General features: G+C 32.8%; 1 protein-coding gene across 3 annotated transcripts in view; it reads right to left on the bottom strand.

Annotated features, from left to right (window-relative positions):
* The window catches only part of LOC115880255 (CUGBP Elav-like family member 1), an 863,877-nt gene that overhangs the window by 329,002 nt on the left and 521,260 nt on the right, over nucleotides 1–13,615 (bottom strand). The gene's annotated exons all lie outside the window — the stretch shown is intronic.

Below are 13,615 nucleotides of genomic sequence, written 5' to 3'. Positions count from 1 at the left end.
GCGCAACTTTGCCTCCATTTAACCGATCCTGTATCTCTTACGATTTCCGAAATCCCAATGATGAGCGTCGAATTCGAGCCACCCTGTACTTTTACTTAAGGGCATTTTTACAAATCTAGAACAGTCCACATCTACTAGAAAATTTATTCAATGCTAGTTTATTTAGCAAACAAATTACGCTCGGTAAATAGAAACCTATCCGTCTATATTTTTCAGCAGTTCCCCGAACGTTTCGTCATTCATCCTGGAAAGCTGCACTAATCTCGACTGTACGCCAGTTTTTCCCACTTTTTCCAGACGGAAAAGCCGAGTGGAGCAGTCGTTTCCTCTTTTTTTTTTCGTCGTTGAGTCCAAATACGAACTCATTCGGCGGTTAAGACCAGCGGTGCCGGAGTTTCGCTAGTAAAATACTATTAATTATATTAATGCCGTTCTATTAGTGTAATAGATTTCTCCCTAGCATTTGTTTGACAGGTTTTCAGTTCATTTTTCACAGGTTTTCAGTTTTTAGTTAAAAAACACTAAATATAATGTTAAATTTTAATATGAATTGGCAAAAATATCACACACTGTCAAATGTCACTGTACAGGAGTTCTTTGTTTTACGCGGCATATTTATTCGCAGTTTCGCTTACACGCGTTTGCATTCTTAACACAAATGACTTATTTTAAGCGGTTTTATTAATTCCATATTACATAGGAGAGGTTTATATAATCGATACCAATTGAATTTTACGTTGTGTAATCGAGGGCGCGATTTTTAAATTCATTCTTGTCAAACATGAACATCTTCGGCAACGGGCTGACTAACTGGAATTTAAATTTCCAGCTGTCGATTCAGGTGGTAGCGCTGCTGTAAAAAATGTCAAGTTGTCACATATATCTATTTATTTTCTAACATTGTCATCCGTTTTGACACTTTACTTTTGTATTATTAGGTTTTGGTTTAAGTGAATTGTGTTGTGATACTTTAAGCTTAAATGGGTTAGGTGAATAAAAACAAGGAAATACTTATAAGAGTTTACTCTCGAGTAAAGTATCTGCTCGCCCAACATGTGCATAAGATAGTGCTTTTACTTGTGAGAGCTTACTTCTGTTGCCGCGACTTTACTCGAAAGTATTTACTCGTTAGATCGTTATTCACGTGGAATATTTATGTTTACGGTCAAACGATTTATCAAGTCATTCTCGCGTTTGCAGAGTTAGTTTGGAATCCTTCAAATTCTTTTGTCAGATATTTTATTCTTCTCAAGAACAAAATATATACGTAGCAGTAATGTCTTCAGCTTCTAGTGATAATGACGATGATTGCACAAACAAAGTGGGTAGCGATAGTAGAGCGGTCTTAGCAAATATCATAAAAACCAATATAGTTGTCCTGGACAAGTCTGTGTTACCACAAGTGGTGGAACGCAAAGAAAAAGCATGGATAGCTATAAAAAGAATACATACAACATACTGGAAAGGAAATAACTGTCAGTCAGCTGAAAAAGTTATTAAATAACATGAAGTAATTCGTAAAAAAAAGACTGATATAAAAGCAACTGGGAATAAACCAATTAAATTACTGGATTGGGAAAAAGCATTTCTTCGTCTGATGAAATCTGATGAGAATCCTGTTTTTGTCAAAGTACCCGGTAGTGTTAACATTGGAACAGAATTTTTTAAAGGCAATCGAGATTCCGTGGAAAATACAGTTCAACCCGTGCCTGTTACTTCTGACGCAACCAAAAATTGGTCAAAAAGCACACAGAAAAAAAGAAAATTACAGAGTGAAACTGAAGAAACAACACAGCTATCAGCATCCGAGTTACAGAGCTTAGTTTTAGTGGAGAGGTTACGACTGACTCGTCTCCAAATTATGCGTGAAGAATTATTGTTGAAAAGGCTTAGGGAATCAGACACTAGCACCAGTAGCACGCAAAAAGAACGGGTAACATTTGATGATACTGATGGTGTTTTAAAGGAGTTTTTGATTTTGAATTAAACGAATTTCTAGATTCCTTATTTGTACTAGTGAATCGTAATAACTTTTTACAAGCATTGTGGCTTATATTTTTACGTTCTCTATAAGTTTTTCTCGCACGTACATGCATAAAAGCAGCCATTATGCTTAAAATTCATGTGTCAAGTATGGCATGGACCTACCTTACATAAAAACGAGAATTTCCTTACAAGTGGGAGCCTTTACTTTATTTTATTCACCGAATTTTAAGTATTTACTTGCTATTAAGGTGAGCTAGAGTATTTACTTTCGAGCATGAGTAAGTACTTTTATTATTCAATTTCTAACGAGTAATAACTTAAAAACTTTAAAGTAAAAGCGTTTACTTGACTTTATTCGCCTGACCTAATATTTCTACTAGCAGACCTTGCGGTCGAACATTGTTCTTTATAGAACCTCTTTTAGTGCGAAGTGGTACAAGATAGCTTAATAGCCGTTGCAAAAAACTCATCGCAATCTTATTAGAATATTTTGAACGTGAAAGCGGTAGTAATGGCCCGTTATGTCCCTTAAATACTATTAAGGAGGTGAGTTATGTTGTTATAAAGAATACCAGTTTACAGGGTGTTTCAAAAAACATGTGCAATCTCTCGTGGGGAGATTCCTCATATAAAAATAAGATTTATTTCTCATATCAACATAGGTCCGATTCTGCTTTGTTTTGTAGCTACAGGGTGGTAGTCTTAATATTTTTTCGATTTATTATAAATTTCCTCCAAGGGCTTTTAGCGTTTCGAATAAAATTTTGAGGGTAGAAGTTACTATACATGCGACATATTTTAAAGCTAAAAAAGTGAAGACATGTTCACCAGGGACGGGATATCACTGGAATATTTTGCTAAAAAAGCATGTACGCCACTGATTTTTTTCTCTTGTTAGCGAAATAGTATTATAAGCAGTTTAATACCGTTTAAAAGTTATCTCTTGATATTTTGTCGATTTCGACCTTCTTGATGAGATAAACGCAATTTTATTAATTTGCCTTGATCCAAGTCTAATAGCAACATTTAAAAATTAATAATATCATTAACTTGCGAAAGTTTTAAATAGGTACTCATTGATTCCTCATCAAAAAATATGAAGAAAAGTGCCTATAAACGGTATGGAAATACATAGTTTTAGAGTTATAGGATGTTAAAACTTTTTAAAATTAGTTTTTTTGTAAACATCTGAAATACCATTAGTTTTTTTATTTGAAATTGCTGTAGATTGGACTAATTGTAATAATAACTAATAGTGATAATATTTAATAATAAATTAGGTAAAATATATTATTTATTAAATTTATTTTTATTTGAATTTGATCAATTGTGATTAATAAAGGAGGCCGAATTCGGAACTTATAATAATTTTTACCCTCAAAATTTTATTCGAATCACTAAAAGTACTTGAAAGAAAATTATAATAAATCGAAAGATTATTAAGACTTTAACACCCTGTAGCTATACGAAACAAATCGGAATCGGGCCTATGTTGATACGAAAAATACATTTTATTTTTACGTGAGGAAACTCCCTACGAGAGATGGCACATGTTTTTTGAAACACCCTATATTATATAATATGTAAAAGTGGGCAACGATGCGGTCAAACTTCACGTGACTAAAAGTTTATTTTTTATTTACTATGAAATGTGATTATCTAATACAGTTTCTGAGATAATATAGTATACTCTGGCAACACTGGGTTACTAGAGCAAAATTCCGTCGGTTCGGACGTCAACGACGACGTATCTGAATTAATGGAGAGCGTCGGGAAATGGGAAGCCATCCGCGGTGGAAAACTCGGGTCCGATTTTTCTTCTTTCATATTTTCGTCGTCAGTTGGTGACAGGGGTTGATGAGAGTTTTCAAGATTCTTTGTGCGATGACGTTGTTGATTAGGTCGAGGGGGAGTAGGTGCCGATAAATGGAATTTTATTTGGTAGGTTTCTGAACAAAAAGACCAAAAAAGAAAGAAAAATTGTTGGAAATGGTTTAAAGCATCATATGTTTCATAAGAATTGGTTTAGTGTAAATAATAAATTCCAATGGTTTACTACGATGTTCTCTATGGGTATCTCGGAAACTACTGGATATAGAGAGTCTACTGGAACCTACTGGATATAGAAAGAATTGCAGTTTTGTGGGGTCATAAATATGCACCATTCATATTTTTAAAAAAGTTCATGGCTTACTAGATATTTTGAAAAAAACAAATTTTACTTAGTTATCCATGGAAACAAGTTCAATCGCCGTTGCTCTTAGAAATATGAAACTGTCACATCCAAACTTTGTAAATTAAACAAACAAAAATTGTAAATATGAATTTTTCAAATGAAGAAAAGCATGTAGGATTATTGGTTCAACTTTTCTTCGCCATACGTTGACCGGTGAAAGTTACTTACGTTTTTTAGAGAAAGGTTTTCAAGACATGTTAGAAAAGTGAAATTTAAATACTCGCGCATTAATAGAGGGATTCCAACATTACTTTCATTATGACACCCCCCCCCCCTGCCATAAAGAAAGAAATGTTAAAAATTATTTATATCATAATTATGTAGACGCAGAAATAGAAAGAGGTGGACCAATTGCATGGGCTTCTTCGACCACATGACCTATCCATTTTAGATTTTTTAGGCAGTGTGGTTAACAACAAGGTTTACAAAAGAACTTATGAATCAAGAGAAGCACTCGAAGAGGCAGTACAGGAGAAGTTTAATTAAGTCGACAGGTCGTTCGCTGAGAATAGCTAGTTTTAAAAAGATGCATTTATGTCTCAAAATAATGGCGGATTTTCTGAACATTTTCTAAAATAACTCAAAGTGTATGTAGTGATATTATTATTAAGTTTTAGTTTGTGTAATGTACATTGTAAAGGGTCGTTTAATAATATATTCTGTCTTTTTATAAGTTATAAATCATAACAAAATAAGAAAACCATGCCAACTAAGTGAAATTAGTGAAGAAAGATAAGAATTGGCTATAACTAGTAATTCTTCGAAAAAGTAGTATATTATTCAACGAGCATATAATGGTGGTTGTTATTCACGCGGATGAAGTTTGGTTTGGTTATGATTATTCTTAAATCATCAAAGTGAATAACAGTCATTATATGCGAGTATAATACTATAGTTTATCCAGGACTATCAAAAAAATTAAATATACTCTATTATCATTTAATAATACTCTATTATCTTTGGAGTTTGGAACGAGATATCCGTGGAAGCGGTGAAAAATGAAACCATTATTCACTAGTGAATAATGAATATTATTATTATTTCATAAAGTCATGTATAATAATCAAATTATAGACGAGTCGTGGATAAAACGATAGCTTATATCGCTGAAAAGCTTAAAAAAATGGCGTTTTTTACGAAGTCATGGCAAACTATGTTTTTTATTAAAAAAAAATATGTTTGTGTCATATGTAAAAAATGATAGGCTTTAGAAAAAAAAACGGAGGACACAATCTCATTAAGGATGTGATCCTCTACAACTTTTATCTGAAAACTTTTTGTCTAAAATAGATTATAATGGAATTAGTGACAATTTTTAAAATAGGCAAAAAAATATTTTTTTTCCAAATATCTAGTAAGCCATGAACTCTTTCAAACATCTGAAAGGTGCATTTTTATGACTCCACAAAACTGCAATTCTTTCCCCATTTAACCGACTCTCTATAAATACTCAAAACATAAAGCAGGATAAGTTTTTTTTCTGAAAAAAGTGTTAATAAATATCTTTCCAGCAAGACAGTTAATAAAACAGCAACAGTTATAAAACTACCCTAACAAGAATTTGCGAGAATATTAAAGCTAAACTTTATTTATTTCCCAGTCTCCTTAAACGCGTTATATCCTGAATTATGCTCAGTTAATGAACAAAATTCAGCGTTGTACAACAAAACGGGGCAATTTCCACGTTAATTTCTGGCGCGAACCCCGCCTCGCAGCTAAGAGCAACGATTAGTTTAGTACACACGTAGCGTCAGCAAAATTACACTAAAAACCACTCCAAGTTATTCTAATGCAGTACAGTTGAATAATGACGCTATTTTTGCTACGCTGTAAACTATCCATTCTCGTTACCGTGTAATGCAAGCAAAATATTATCGTAAAGGGAACGTGGAACGATGTAATTTTTCAATGCAAATTTGAAAAGAACACTAGCTATTTTTTATAATCGTAATGAAAAAAATTTCCATTTTTATTTTTTATATAATACAGTCGACAATATTCTAAAAATAATGTTTATATACCTTTGTAGCAATTCTATCTTTACCTACTATATCAAGAGTTATTAATAATTTTGAAACACATGGGTGCGTGTCCCCACAAAAACACAATGTTGATGTGTTGATTAATGAAGAACAGGAGTTAAAGCAAGTGTTTAACCGTTTAATTAGTGGATATGGAACTATTTTGTGATCCGCTAGATCACCAGATCTTTCTCCCAATGATTTCTTTTTGTGGGGTTATGTAAAACCCAAAGTGTATGGTCATAACAGGGCTAATAATCTGGATGAGCTTCAAGTAAAAATCCGAGAGGCTTTCCAAACTATTAGCCCTATTCTAAACTATTAGCCCCCTATGTCAGACGGGGATTTTACGACCGCCTAGGCTTCTGTCTAGCACAAGAAGGTGGTCTTTTTCAACACTTGTTATAACTTTTTTTTTATTTAGAGTAATATTTTATGTTTTTTGGGGTTTAGAGAATTTATTTATTTTTAGTTTTGGCTTGTAAACACACTCAAATAATAAAGATTTAAGTATTTTTATTTTAAATGTTACCTTAAGTGAAGGTAAACACTTAAAATGAAAATAATATAATACTCAATATAATACCTCCTCGCGTCGTATTTCTAGTCTGTCACGACCGACCCGTCCAAGCACAACTGCAACTTCGTACTGCCTGACTAGCCGACTAGCCGGCAGTGAATCTCGAATACGAACGCAAATTGGGTAAACGTAAATTCGTCCGGCAACTTGCTATGTTACTAGTAGCCTGGTCTTCTCTGTATATACTTTTACTTATTATATATTACATTACTATATTATACTATTACTATTACATTATATTACTATATTACATTATCGATTTTTTTCATAATGTGGATATACACTTGATATCAATTAAACTTTTAGTTAAGTAATCGAGGGCGCGATTTTTAAATTCATTGTTGCCAACCATGAACATACCGGATGCGTCTCAAAAGTGGCTCACCCCTATAACTTTTTTATTTTTTCAGATAAAAAAACGAGATTTGGTATGTTAGTATATGACAAATTAGGATTGATTGACGTATTCAATTGTTTTTAGTCACTTCCTGTTTCCTCGGAAATGTTCCTCACAACTTTTGATTTTTAAATGGCACCCTCGGTATTTTTTTACTTTATTCCATAGAAAATAAAATTCTGAATAGAATGACATATCATATGTCAACTTTTGACATTTTCGCTTAATAAAAAGTTGTATTTTAAAAATCAATCTAGAGTGCCATGGCAATGTTAAAAACACTAAAACTCTTAATCAAGGAGCCTTGGAAAAATAGGTTTGATCTCGGTTTTGATCGTCTAATGTTTTTAGTATCTTGTCCTGGCCAGTTAGAAAATGCTCAAATCGTATTTTTAATCATATCTCAATTTTTTCAAAGGGAACGAGGGTGGCTCATTAGCATATTTGGAAAAAGCATTTTTTTACGGATAATTTGATACTCCACACTTGGGTATTTCGAGTCAAATTTTCGTTACGTACCACAAGTTATAATTTCAAATAAACCATATGCGAAAATGTCAAAAGTTCACATTATGATATGTTATTCTATTCAGAGTGTTATTTTCTAACGAATAAAGTAAAAAAATACCGAGGGTGCCATTTAAAAATCAAAAGTTCTAGTTATTTCCGGTGAAACAGGAAGTGACCGAAAACAATTGAATACGTCAATCAGTCCTAATTTATGTCATATACTAACATACCAAATCTCGTTTTTTTACCTGAAAAAATAAAAAAGTTAGAGGGGTGAGCCACTTTTGAGACGCACCCGGTATTTAGCGCGGTGCTGATTAACTAAAATTTAAATTTCGCGCTGAGGATTCAGGTAGCTCAAGTTACCACATTTAGTTATTTATTTCCTGACATTGTCATTCGTTTTGACAATTTAGTTTTGTATTACGAGTGTTTGGCATTGTTATTTTTAGAACCTCTTTTAGTGCGAAATGTACAAGATAGCTTAATAACCGTAAAAACTTGACGTTTGATGTAAATAATAACTGTTAATATATTTATAAATAATTTATTTTTGTTTCCTAAAATATACTGATTAAAAGAAAATATATAAAAGTGGGCAACGCTTTCACTACTACCTTGCAAAGTTTCAGCCTTCAGAAATCACTTTGAGTGACAACATTTTTTTGACAGGGCGTTTGAGGTAGTTTTGACTGTACCTTTGCTTTTTAACACTAAAATGCAATCGTTTTTGAAAATATGAATCTTCAAAAAACTCTTGCATGTTTTTGCACCCGGCTCTTGAACTAATATGAAACCTTAGGAATCAGAAAATTAAAAACATGAAATAGTCAAAAGAATAAAAGAAAAACAATAATCGGCGGAAACACAGTCTTAATATGCAGCTCAGTTTTTTGATTCTTGCTTTTAGGCCGGTATCGAAATGTGTGGTATCAGTGTTCACTAAACGATCCTTTTTCTTCTCTACTGCGCATAAGCGTACAAAGAATGGGTCTCTGCCATGTTGGAACAAACCTACTGAAAATATCCAGTAATGCTCTGTTACACTTCATTCAGCCATCACACTTAATGAATGCCATTGTATAATAAGTTTATACGAGTGCTGTAGTCCGTAGTTGCCAAAAATATACAACGTTTCAAACCAAAATAATCTCCTATTTGAACGACAGATACGACGTCTATGTATCTAAAGCGTATCGGACGGCGCGTCGTCGAGAAAATAATTAACTGAAAGTGGGAAGTCGTAAATAATCCGACGCCCCGTTCGCGAAAAGCACTAAACGCCCGAATTTATCACCAATAAGAAGAAATTCCGTTAATTTTCCAATTATCTTGGAGTATCTGCGTGACGCCCGCGGCCGTTTGCCAATAAGTTAATTTTCGGTGACAAATAGAGAAACAGAGAATGAAAAAGCAGTGGCGGCGTGTACTCGAATGACTGGCTGGCTAGTTGAAGCGCATTTTTCAAAATATTTGGACCATAATATTTGGGCATGTAAACATTATCTTTTAAGGGTCTTAAATAATATACCGGGTGTTTTTCAAAAGTAGCTCACCCCTATAACTATTTTATTTTTTTTTCAGATAAAAATCAGGATTGATTGACGTATCCAATTATTTTCGCTTACTTCCTAGTTCAAGTAAAGAATTAAGGCGGGTTCTCACTTGTCAGTTTCGCTGACGCAGTCTGACTGATTCAGTGATACTGAACAAATAATGAACGTCAGAACACATTTTCATGTTAAATGATCAGTAAATTCGTACTTTCAGTTAAAGTGAAAACCAGTTCTACTTTTTTTCATTTTTGACTGATCATTATCGAATAATGAATAGAAACTGAAGCGTGAGAACTACATTTTCGTGATTTGTTCAGTTTACAAGTTAAAGTTAATTAATTATTTTAATATATATCTCCAAAAAATCCTTTATAGGTATTTCTGCAACTGCACTGCAAGAAAATCTACAAAATAAAATAGTTATTTTTTGTAAACACTTCTGCGTTAAACCTAAACGGACACTGCTTGTCAGAAGTTATGTTTACAGTTATACAAATTTGCCTAACAAAGAAAAAAATGCTTAACGTTTCGGAAAGTCTATCGGAAGCAAAAAAAATCAAAGAATAAAAAAAAAACTATTTAAAATATTTAAATTCAAACTATTATGAGAACACTACTAATGAGAACACTAACTATTATGACAACACTAACTTTATGAGAACCACTAAAAACTAGTTTTTTTTAAAGCAGATGCGTCTACAAGAAACCGTTGACGTTCTGTTAAAATAGAACGTCAACGGTTTCTTGTAGACGTATCTGCTTTAAAAAAAAAACGTTTTCTCCTTTTCTGATTCACCAGAATATTCTGTAATTCATTTTCTAATTGTAAACAAACTTCGCGAACACCTCGTTTCAATTTTGTTTCAACCATTTTCATGTCTACGAAATCACCACGTTAAAATGTTTGGACCAACTGAATACTGAATGTAGCAAAACATGAAACGTGTGAATACAATCGTTGATTTTTATTTTTCATTGAAAGTGAATCAGTCAGACTGCGTCAGCGAAACTGACAAGTGAGAACCCGCCTTTAGCCTCTATCGTCCCATTTGAAAAAATTGATTTGATTGATTGACTATTTTAACCGGCCAGGAAAAGTTACGAAAAACATTACACCATCAAATCTAGTTTTCCAAGGCTTCTTGATCAAAAATTAGTAGTTTTAACCATACAATGTTTCTCTAGATTGAAATTTAAAATACTATTTTTCAAGTGAAACTTCTTTACGCGCATTGGTAGTAAAAATTCAAGGCCGTGACGCGCGAGAGGAACAGTGGTAGCGGCAGTGTTGCCACATCTACCCTATGCTATAAAAATCGGAGAAGAATTATTAGAATATGTAGCGGAATTCAATTATTTCGGCAGTTTGATTTCGGAAAAGGCCAATATCGACTCTGAAATCCAGCACAGGATGAGCATTCTGGAAATTAAAAGGCAGTGTTTTCTGCAATCATGACTTGAGTACAAAAACAAAACTTGCAGTGTACCGAGCAATTATAATCCCCACCATGTTATATGGGAGCGAAACCTGGGTGCCGTACCGCCGACACATGAACGCATTAAACAAGTTGCAACAGAGACACCTTAGACAACTCTTGAGAATCCGATGGTTCCATATTGTAATGTCTCAAACGTATCGGTCCTTGAAAAAGCTAACTGCGAGAGTATTGAAGTCATGGTCACAAAATCCCGCTTATGATGGGCTGGTCACGTATGCAGAATGCAAGAAAACCGCATACCAAAATCTGTGCTTTACGGTGAGGTAGTAGACGGTAAGAGAAGGCCGGGTAGACAACTCAAAAGGTACAAGGACATTTTCCACGAAAACTTAAAGGGAATTAATATGCAGACTGAGTGGGAAGAAGCAGCTCACAATAGAATTCAATGGGAAAGAATTGTAAAGTCAGTTAAGAGGGACAACCAAAAAATAGAGAGGCAACAAAGCAATGAGATCTTTGAATGTCCGGAGTGCGATAGGCAGATAACATCATGTATCGGGCTTTTTAGTCACAGGAAAGCTCATGAAAGAAAACGCCTTGCGTGACCATCTTCTGATGCGTGTCAAATACTCGTCAGCGAGTAATGGCAACTTGTATACGTACATCTACCCCATTCGGGGTAGCTGTGGCAATCTACCCCTTTGTAAAAAAAATTATCCCCGCTATCTTGTGATAATCTGATGACACCGATGAAAAATAAGCTTGTGGCAACACTGGGTAACGATCTGTGCCATACGCGGCTAAGAAAATAACTATAATGAACTTGAAACTGTACCAATCTTGATTTCATGCATATTTTCATGGATAGGTTTGTAGTTTCTGTATAACGGTCTAGGTAAATCATCTAACTCATTTGCCAGCTCAGAATTAGAATTTAGAGTTAGTAACTCGTATTTTCATTGGAAGACATTGTCATATTTATTTCAAACCACTTATCAACGAAAATATTCGTATAATTTAATAAAATTACTGTAAATCACTATAAATAATTAATTGTTTGTAATTAAGCTGTAATTTATGTATTATTAATCCGGTAAATGATAGAAATAAACAATTGTGAGTGATTAAATTTTATTTAAGATTAAACTTTTGTTAACAACATTCTGAGAATTCGAACACAAAACATCCCCCTTTAGAACTTCATCTGTCATGTTAAGAAATGAAAGTAAATAGTAAAGCGCCCCTCGTGTTTGGTCGCACTCTAAAAATTTCAATTAATGCCTGTATATATTTTTAATATATTTTTTAAATTTAATTTTTTTTTAATTGTAAAGTAATATATTACATTTAAATGGAATATATTACATTACAATTATGTCAATTACAGGATTACAGGCTTGTTTTCTAACATTTTTTAAATAAAACGAATTGTTAAATTTCAATATAATATGTATATTTGTTGTAGGTATAAAAAAGTAAAATATAAAATGGACAAACGCTTACTTACATTGCAATAAAACTTCCACTTTTAGTTTTGCAATCCAAACGCAATACATATTTCTATTTCACAAATAAAAATATCCGTCAACACTAAAATCATTGAAACTTCCGCGGCTGACAACGAAAACTGAAAAATATAACGGCACTTTTTGTTTTGGACCTGCGTATCAACATTACGCTGTACCATTATGAAAATATCTAATTATAGCTTGTAAATTTTAATATTTTAACATGATTTTAACTATTTCTGACAATAACTAAATTTTTGTTATCAAGATGACATTTTAGATGGCAACTGACATATATGTCATAATATTTGAATTTTAAATATGTATGTAATATAATTTAAATTAATATAATGCAACTTTATACTAAGAAATCATTTATACACTCACAAAATACAACAAAGTCTAATAATATAGTTTGAGAACAATGAATATTGAAATAAAATTAAAAAAGTTAAGCGCGACCCCTTGTGTCAAAATTAGATGATTAAATTTTCGCAATTTTTACACCATTTGATGACTGGTGGCGCCACTAGTGTTTGTTTGGGCGGTTGGTCTTTTACTCCCACTTAGGGCCATTAAAGAAAAAGTTCTAAAGGGGGATGTTTTGTGAATTCGAATAATGAATTGAATAATGACAAGACAAGTGACATCTGTCTAAAAAAGTCGATTTAGAGTGACAATTTGGTTATGTAAAATTCAGAATGACAATTTTGATTACGCAAAAGAAATACTGGTTGCCTAACGATTAACATTAATTTAAAAATAAATCCCCAACATGAATAATGAACAAAACATTTAAACAAAAACAGACCACAGACTACACAAAACAAATTGTTGGATAGTAGCAGTTAGTAGTAGTCAGAGATATAGATGTAGTAGTATTTTGGTTTAATGGCCAATAAAAATAAAAATTAAGAAAATATACGTCTTTATATTAAATCTAATTTTTTTGAAGCATTCATAAAAAAATATATACTTATCCTTCAAAAAAAAACAATGTCAATGATGGCTAAATGGGCATAACCAACCAAATGAAGAATTATATCATTTTATATGAGAAATTATATAGGGAATGTCATCGATCTTTATTTCCAAGCCAACTGGACGCAGTTTTTTTTTCGATGAGGTATATTTCAGACATCAATTTCAAGCTTTGGACGTGGTGCTACAAGCAGACATCTACCATCTTATTTTGTCCAGGCCACACAATAGAAGAAATACTCATTACTTTTTTGAGTTTCATATTAAAAAAATACCTTCTCTGAGTGTAACACGTCAGTACACAGAACTGAAGTGTAGCTTCTAATACAACAAAAACTTAAAAAAACGAGTGAAAAGTATCTTTTTAGATATTTTTATACTACCATATTTTAAAAAGCTGT

Source organism: Sitophilus oryzae, unplaced genomic scaffold (assembly GCF_002938485.1).
Source record: "Sitophilus oryzae breed Bouriz unplaced genomic scaffold, Soryzae_2.0 scaffold_1620_pilon_pilon, whole genome shotgun sequence".
Taxonomy (NCBI): Eukaryota; Metazoa; Arthropoda; class Insecta; order Coleoptera; family Curculionidae; genus Sitophilus; species Sitophilus oryzae.
The sequence above is the reverse complement of the archived record's forward strand: the minus strand, read 5'-3'. Positions and strand labels throughout refer to the sequence as shown.